General features: G+C 38.1%; 1 long non-coding RNA gene across 1 annotated transcript; it reads right to left on the bottom strand.

The window, feature by feature from the left end:
- Positions 1-3,041: 3,041 nt before the first annotated feature.
- On the bottom strand, positions 3,042-8,588 carry LOC111255077 (uncharacterized). Its single transcript, XR_015318123.1, has 3 exons — positions 6,561-8,588; positions 6,121-6,206; positions 3,042-5,860 (listed from the first exon to the last, which is right to left on the bottom strand). It is a non-coding gene; the product is annotated as an uncharacterized LOC111255077 (long non-coding RNA).
- Between the last annotated feature and the right edge of the window lie 79 nt (positions 8,589-8,667).

Genomic DNA, 8,667 nt, shown 5'->3' with positions numbered 1-8,667 from the left:
TTAGGTCTTATGCTAACCACTCACTTTACGGCGATGCTTATCCAAGCAGAAACGGCGTTCGCTACAAATGTATGTCTCTGCCGGCTACAAAAAAAAAATTACCACAAGACGAATTACCCAACTGCCTCAGAACGGGTTGTATCATACCACGCTTTCCCTCCAAAAATGTTTGGCTTCGACCTTAACGTTAACATACAGCTCTTGGTTAAACGTACGTCGTTAAGTACGTCAACAAGCATACGCTCCAAGGAAGTAACGAAATCATGTATAAAGTGGACCAGGTCGAGTAATACGGCAATGGGCTATACATTGACCCTTATCAGGCAACCGCCTAAATTTTTTGTTTCTTCATCGACGATCATCAACCACGTATTAAACCCCTACATCTACACCTACCTGAGATAAAGAACCCAGTATGCGACGAGTTACACACACTGTGTGACCAACAAGACTAGTATCACTGATGTCTCCTTGTCAGCACGGCGAATTCGCCGAACTCTCTACTTTATGCAGGCATATTCAGGTTCTACACCTAGACAGATCACACGTAACTGGTAAATAGAAAAGGTCTCACCGTCCACAGAAATAGTAAGCAAGCGTTCTCAACCACCTTTATGACGCACCATCTGTGACTTTTTCTGTGGGCTCTGCTCACATTGATCTAGCTTTAAAGCAGTATGATCTTCGCTGACGCACTTGGATGTATTTTTTAAAACAACTTAGTCCTGGCACGAATACGCCCAAATGAGGAAATAATTCTAGCCGTTCCATCATCCAGCATTGCAGTAACATTAGATCCTGCCAGCCCACTCTCGATTATAAACTTCGATGCCGTCTCACGAGGGCTCTGTGCAAAGACCGGTGACCTGCTTTGTTCATTGGCGTTTATTGTTCAAAATGAGAGCTGCATGATTAAACGAGAGACCTTGTTCGTTTCATGACATATGCTTCACTGACGCCCCTTTCATGTTAACTTCGTAATCAGGCGATAGCAATTAACCGTTCTGCAGTAAATTACAGATGGCGAAAGTAAGGATGCCTATATCAGCTAATTGCGCCTATGGAATTAACCGCCATGCGGTTCGAATCAGACTTCCTGCTCTGAATTAATGAGGACAAATATCCCAAAAATGCTGCCAATAGTATGCTGTCCGAGAGGACTGCCACGATTCAGTTGTAGACTGCGTAGGTTTCATTTACTTATGTATTCCATTTGGGAAACTTATTTTTCAATATGTATATATTATTCTACATTAATCAAATGGTCAGGGATATTGAAGCCGCATGCACCGTTAATTCTCCCGTACATTCATTAAATACCGCGTATTGAATCGTGTCACTATCGTTTCGACTTATTCGACCTTCCACCTCATATTCTGCGCTTAAAAAAGGGTTTCACTTATAACTTTTTTCTACCCTTTTTATTCTAAACCCCATAAGCTCCGCAGGCTGCCCGTTTACGATTTAAAGCCTAACTCCATTGCCGCAAAAATTGCCGTTGGCATATTTCAGGACCAAATCGTGCAGCTGCTAAGAACTACGCTTTCACTCTCTGATGTCACGAGCATTCCCTGAAGTCAAAAACAATTTCTTATACAGTGATGCTTCTATATGATAATTTACAATGCCCAAGGCTAAACGCGAGACGATGCAGTATCTCGCTTGCGGAACGGATCTTCAATCACGGTCAACTGAACGTTGCCCTGAACCGTGTTTTTAGGTCTCTGACTATACAAAGCTATTCGTAACTGGTAACTGCGACATTCAAAACGCTCCCATACGAATGACCTAACCTATGTTTCTCTACAGCGTGCACTAGGCCATCTCTTGCCAACAAATTACACAAAGAGCACGGATTACATCAACGACAGAGACCAACCTGTCGAAATCGTATATTTTTTTGGAAAAAACCAGCAGGTCGCGAATGCACTTAACCGGTATTCCCTGAAATGCGCAGACGGTAGGGGTTGGCTAGATCTATCAAATTCATATTGCTCCTTAAAGACTTAGATGATGTACCACTAGACCATTTCCGATCCAAAAAGGCTCTGGATAAGGGCTCCAGGCTCAAAACTGTAGAGAAAACAAGTTGTCCTTTGGAACGAAAAAATGCTCAGCCCGAAAAACTTATCAATACCTGGTACTAGAACTGTTTGACAATGGACATAGTGGTATTTACGAGCGAATGTGGTCCTCCGGTATCGACAGACTGCTTAAAATACTAGCAGTATCATGCCAAATCTGTCGACAAAATTAGCAAGCAAATAACCAAGGTTGTCTCATGCTCGGGCACGACCTTTGCATCGTTCGATTTGGTGGAGCGTAGCCTGCATGCGATAAAATATCTGCTTAAAGATCAAATCGAGTTATTAGCAGATAACTTCACAGAACAAAATGAATTCAGAGAATGTTCACTGCAGCACAAAGCCTCACCGAATGGACACAATAGTTGGGCCACATTTGAGCCACTATTCAGACGCTAGGACAAGGAAAATACAGAGGTGAATCGCTATCTACGCAACGATAAGCTTCAAGGCGAAGTCCGACTATATGATACACTAAGAAAGAACTCTTTAGTAATCGTCACGGTGGAGAACGACCGAAGTATCTAGAAGCTGAGAACCGTATCGAGCATGATACGAATAGCACAGCTCCTAGAGAAGTTCGCAGGAAAAGATCTTTTATTATTGGTTGCGTCTCTGTTGGTTGTTTGCATAGTTCAGGTTTAGCAATAAAACTTATTAAGTTTGAAGACGCGTGGTAGTTTAAACTCGAATCTGGGTGTAAACATTTCGTTTCGTACCGAGGATCAGTCGTTTAAAGCAATGCCGAACGGTTTAAGTACCGAACATAAAACACATTGTTAGCTACACGTGAATCCAGCGGACGTTCGGAAAGACAGATCGAGTACAAATCTTTATAAGTAATAAAGGAAAAAGCGATAAATGAGATGTATCTAATTATGGTGTCAATACGCTAGTTACTACTTACAGAAAAAGTTACGTTTACCAAGTAAATAAATAAAAACACATTTGCAGAACTACGCTTTTTTCAATAACTAGAGGGACATCAGGTTTTGCATATATTTATCACACATTTAACACGAATTCGTACAGTGTAAAATTCATAAAACAGAACTATTATCATTAAAGAGCTTTCATTGGCCGTGAAAGTAGTTTCTAGATTAAGGGAAGTCCGGGCCGCTAAATGGTCAGATTTGTTACCCTAATTGTCATTCTTTATTTTAAATTAAAAGCATATCCTACCTTATACATATCGCAATTCATACGTGTCACAATAAACAACAGAAAAAATTAATATGTAGTGTTTTTTTTTTACCTAAAACTTGCTAGCCATCGATAGCTGAAAATGTAGTGAAAAGACAATATGTATTGTGAAATGTTTATCCCCTAATGCAGGCACTGATAAAAGTGGTGTAGCTAGACCACCAGGAAACAAACTTATATACCACATAACCCTATTAATTAACTTTGCATTACATATACGAGCTACTTAAGCACGGATAAAGTATATGGGCAAAGCGAAGAAAGACAGGACTTATGTTAGGAGAGAATTTGTCTAAGTTCAATGGAAAATGCAATAGAAAAATAATACAGGGACAAGATAAGAATATTGAGATAAAATATTAAAAAAATCATATGAACATATACTAAAATGAACGCTATGTTAAATAAAGTCATGCAATAAAATGCTTCTTTCGCAACCCTTTGCCTATTTTTTTTTGTATTTAAAATACCTAGGATGTCGAATATAGGTTTTGTGTTGATCACACACTAATGATAAATTCGACCCGACATTCAAAGGCTCTGTTATCTCTTTGTCTCGTCGAACGACTGTGATATTACATATACCTGTTGTTGTAATTGTTTTTCAACTATTTTATACATTTCCTGTCAATATTTTTTTTACATATCATTTTTTGGTGTAACTTATCGACTTATTTTAATGTACTAATTATTCTACTATTATAGGTTATTTATGTAATAAAACATATTGTTATTCCCAATATTATCGATCGGCATTTCCCTATTGTACTTTGTATTAATTTTTAATCACATTTACATTGGTTAGGACTGTTAAATATGGTCTCTTCTCGGTCTCGATTTTTAGAGAGGAGACATTCAGAACAGCTTATCTGTGTGACCAATACGTTCTTGAACAAAGCCTTAACTCTACACAGTTAAGTGTTACAAAGTATGTGATCATAGTCTATCAAAAAGGAATCCGGACTCTCTCTGGAATCTATATAGAAAAATTACCCCGTAGTTTTTATAGTTATATTTTGTATATCACAACAAACAATATGCGTCGCTTTCTCACGCCCTTATCATGTGCTTATCACCTACTTTTCAACATGTGTGCCTACTTTTTCCCACTCTTCTATGTACACATTGCCTAGCGTAGCATGTCAAGAGTTTTTCCTTAATATATTGTAAGTTCATGCAATCCGCTCGATTGCGGTCAATCCCAGTTTACTGTGTTTGTAATGTGTGCTTTTTTTTCTTCTAAAAACTCATCATTCAACCATAATTTATCCGCACTATACTTTAAGTCAAGCGTTCGGTAGTAAATAAAGTATTCTACGACATTTTTTTGTTCTTAGAAAAGTTCGTTGATTTTTAATTCGAGTATTCATTTATAGTACTAATGAAACATTTGTATGAGTGTATCGGTGAGTTTGCGAATAAACTTACCGTTATTATTAACTTTATTGTTGAAGTCCTGTGTTTAAGGCAAATTTAGTCTGTTATAAAGTCGTTATGATAAAGCCATGTGATAACATTTCAGGTAGGTGGCCTCGCTGAAGCTCTTGTTCAGCGTTATGACAATTTCGGCCTATGCAAGTGTCTCTTCTCATCATATATTTCGATGCATTCAAGGAAAAATCTTATCTTACTCAGAATTAAATTAGAATAACAAAACGAGTGTAGTACATAGTAATTGGTATATTCATAACAGAGGTGGGTACACTGAAAGAGGACACCGTACCTCACAACTCAAGTTTACATTTCTCTGTTGTTTGGAGCCCTGTACAAAATCTGCGTGTTCGATAAAAACACTGCTACATAACGTTAGCACCTCTTTTATGATCTCACCGATCAGTTACGAATGATAACCGTATATTAACCTCAGTATCATTATTTTTTCACATGACGGCTATACTTTTTAATATATATCCGATTGTGGTCAATCGAAGAGCAACAAAACCAAAAATTGCTTGATGGTTTTCTGGCGAGTGAATTTAGGACACACCTCGAAGCCGAATACTCAGACCGCCATATTCCAACCGGAGCTAAAAATATTATTTCAATAAACTATAAATCGTTATTAAAATCTATATTAGTTTGTTAGTCAGTTGAAGTATCTTAGTCTATATGACATTAGACATTTTTAATTAAAAATAATGCAATATTTTCTTCCGACTAGATACAGAACTGTTTCCGGTTTGAATGAATATTATTACATTTGGAAATGGTGCTGCTGTTACTTCTGCAATGGCTAACTATTTTGTTGTTGTTACCGCTGTTGTATTGTACTGGGGCGGAAACGTATTCCCTATGCTCGTACGTGCAAATCGGCAAGACGGTCACAGCTGGGAACGCCCACTTCTTTAGCTCGCGTAGCCCAAATACTGTTGCCGGTGTGCCGAGCTCTCCATAACATAGCGTCTCGATTTTGACGTTCTCTAAAACAACTATGCCGAAGGTTTATGATGAATTCAGCTTCAATTTGCTCCTCCAACCTCAATATAGAGTTGCGATTGAAGTCACGACTGAAACCATCTTGGACGAAATACGGAACCTTAAACTTCATCGTTACCCGCTCGTGCGGATATTTGCTGTAATTGGAAATTATCGGTTGAGAATTAATTTATGAGGATTCTTCATTTCTATGAAAATAAATCTCATAAGATAATTTCCGCAATATTCAAAAAAGGACTAATGCACAGCCTAAGCGTATATTGCTTTTATCGTAGCATTCCTTATTTACAATCCATCGCCACATTATCTAATGTCGAGACTCTTAAACTCGCTTGAGGTACATGCCGCATTCTAAGACCTCAGTCATCTAAGCACTAACGCTGACAGTTCCGCATACCTGCTTTGTATAAGAGAGTAGGGAGGGTCTTGAGCAAGAAAAGATGACAACAGAGACATCCCGAGAAGAACGAGAATTGGAAGCGTCTGAAAAAAAGTAAGAAAACAGCCGCTCAAGTTATTCAGGACAAAAACTGTCTTGTTGGAATCCTTTTCAGAGGATTTATGAAACGTGAACGAAGTGGTATAACGAGAAGTCGATATTAGTAAAAATAAAGTACACTCAAGGGAAATTTAAGAGCATGTGGGTTGCATCCCAGCTGTTTCATTTTCGAATCAGCATATTTAATTTCATAAAATTCCGTATAAAATTAATAGTCGAAAATGTCATTTGTGGTGTATAAGACCATGTAAGTTTTTGCTACCTAGATACAATACATCAATGATGTGGACTTAAAGCGCGTGATACATTTTTTTATATTATTATGCCTACTCAATCACCTGTAGGATAAGTGAGGTTTGTCCTGTTTCTGATCCTTGTTGTTGCTGATGGTGGTGGTGGAAGTTTTGTCTGTGATGATAGGCTTGACGCCTTCTCCGGTTGACACCTTCGAACGCAAAGGATCCTCCACCTCCATTAAATGGACCAAAATTATTCAAAAGGTTGCTAACATTAGAGTATGCCCTAATAGTTTATCGTCAATTCGGAGGGCAATGTGATATGTTCGGCACTACGACAGTATCGATGTATATGGGAGAAAATCGCAGGAATATCCTCATTATTTAATTGATAGTTACGAATTACATCTGTGAACGCACATAGTAGACGCTGACGCATCTAGTAGGGTGTCCACGTGATGACGTATAATTACATGGTATGTTCAATATACCAATATTTCAATTAAAGCATCTTACAATTCAACTAAATTGATACATAAGTAACGCCCGTTTGGTTTATTGTTTTTATACCTTTATTTTTTTACATCTCCGCTGTTTGTTAGCCGGTTACTTTCCATGCGACTAGTTGGGGAACTAAAGGGACGACTTCCATTTTTTTAGCATAGATAGAATAAGTCTCTTGTTACCTTGAACCTTGAGTACGACATAGTATATGTCTAAGAATAAGGCAAATGACATATATTACACGGCAAGTGTAATTTTTACACATAAATACCGCGTTTTGAATGTGCACTTTTTTACCTATACAATATGTACCTATCCTATATATCATTTGAATTTGCTGTATATACGCTGCACGGGTAGATCCGTAGAAATTTCACTTTGCAGTGCATGAAATTTTACGACGAGCTCAGGCTTTAAAGATTGAACTCTGTAACCTAGCTAAAAACTCGATTGACAAGGTAAATCTATACTTCACTACAACGCCAGGTCGTACATATCAAACATTGTGAAAGCTCCCTGAAAGAGCACGGGTTTTTTTGCAGTCAACATAACCGTTTGGCCTCGCGCCTTCAGATTACCATTTTTCCAATCACTGGCTAATGACATTAGCAATTGTATATTTGACAGTGAAAAGCGTCGTTTGGGTAGACGAGGTTTTCAACACTATTTAAAAGAATTTCTGGCAAAAGGGGAATAAAGAAACAGGTTGAAACAGAATGCATGAAAATTAACTTGTTGCGCTCCATCTAAGGTGCAACTTTTTGGAGAGTCACGCGTCTTGTCAGATATGCACTAATATATCTGACATACATTTGATTGTTACTTTTACTATTTAAAAACTTGCCCTAACTACAATGTAAAAGCACAGGCATGACACAAATACGACTTAATTTTAAAGGTCGAAGAGCACATTGTCCAGGCGCTAAACGACCCCCCAACCGGGATAATCAATCAGTCGCTGTTTCAAAACCGGGATAATCAAAATCGCTGTTTGCTCCGCCCCAACTCACTATGCGGTTGCTGACAAATTGGAAGTTATGCAACAAAAAGGAAGGAAAACAAAATATCCTTTTTTCGTCACATTTAATTACAAAGATAAAAACTTTGCAAGCCCCAAGGGGCTTAACTGCACGCGGCCGAAACTGTAATTATCCGGGTTGTTCTCAAAGAACATACATCGTATGTCACCAAAATCAGACAAAATTAGGCCGATAAAACCAAGATACTTGCTTTGTGTTTGCTCTTGAATTCTTTTTTGAATAGAACAACAGATTGTCTTTAACCTTTCATCAGTGAACTAATATTTATCGTAGACAAAAAAATCAATGGTGGATCAACCAAAATTGACAACAATTGACTCACGCACGATTTTACCGTAATGACGAATTAAGGAGACATCAAGCCGCCATAATCTACCCCCAAAATGGGTAAGTGAAAAAGTGTCTTACAAAGCTGTCTATGAATACGCTATTGAATGATAGACCATAGGGATTCTGGCAAAATAGTGAACCTACTCATACAAGCAAAATCAACAGGACGTGCTGGTTGAGTAGACAAGCATGCTATGGACCACAGTCTTGTGACTGTCTTACAGTATGAATTTTAATTTTTGGGTTTCTTATGTAGATCCCACGAATCTAACAAACGTTGACATGCTAAAGTTAGTGTGTTTCTTTGCAGCTGTGAAAAAGATGTTCAGAGGAAA

Source organism: Varroa destructor, unplaced genomic scaffold, assembly GCF_002443255.2.
Source record: "Varroa destructor unplaced genomic scaffold, Vdes_3.0 BEIS01000414.1, whole genome shotgun sequence".
NCBI classification, from domain to species: domain Eukaryota; kingdom Metazoa; phylum Arthropoda; class Arachnida; order Mesostigmata; family Varroidae; genus Varroa; species Varroa destructor.
The sequence above is the reverse complement of the archived record's forward strand: the minus strand, read 5'-3'. Positions and strand labels throughout refer to the sequence as shown.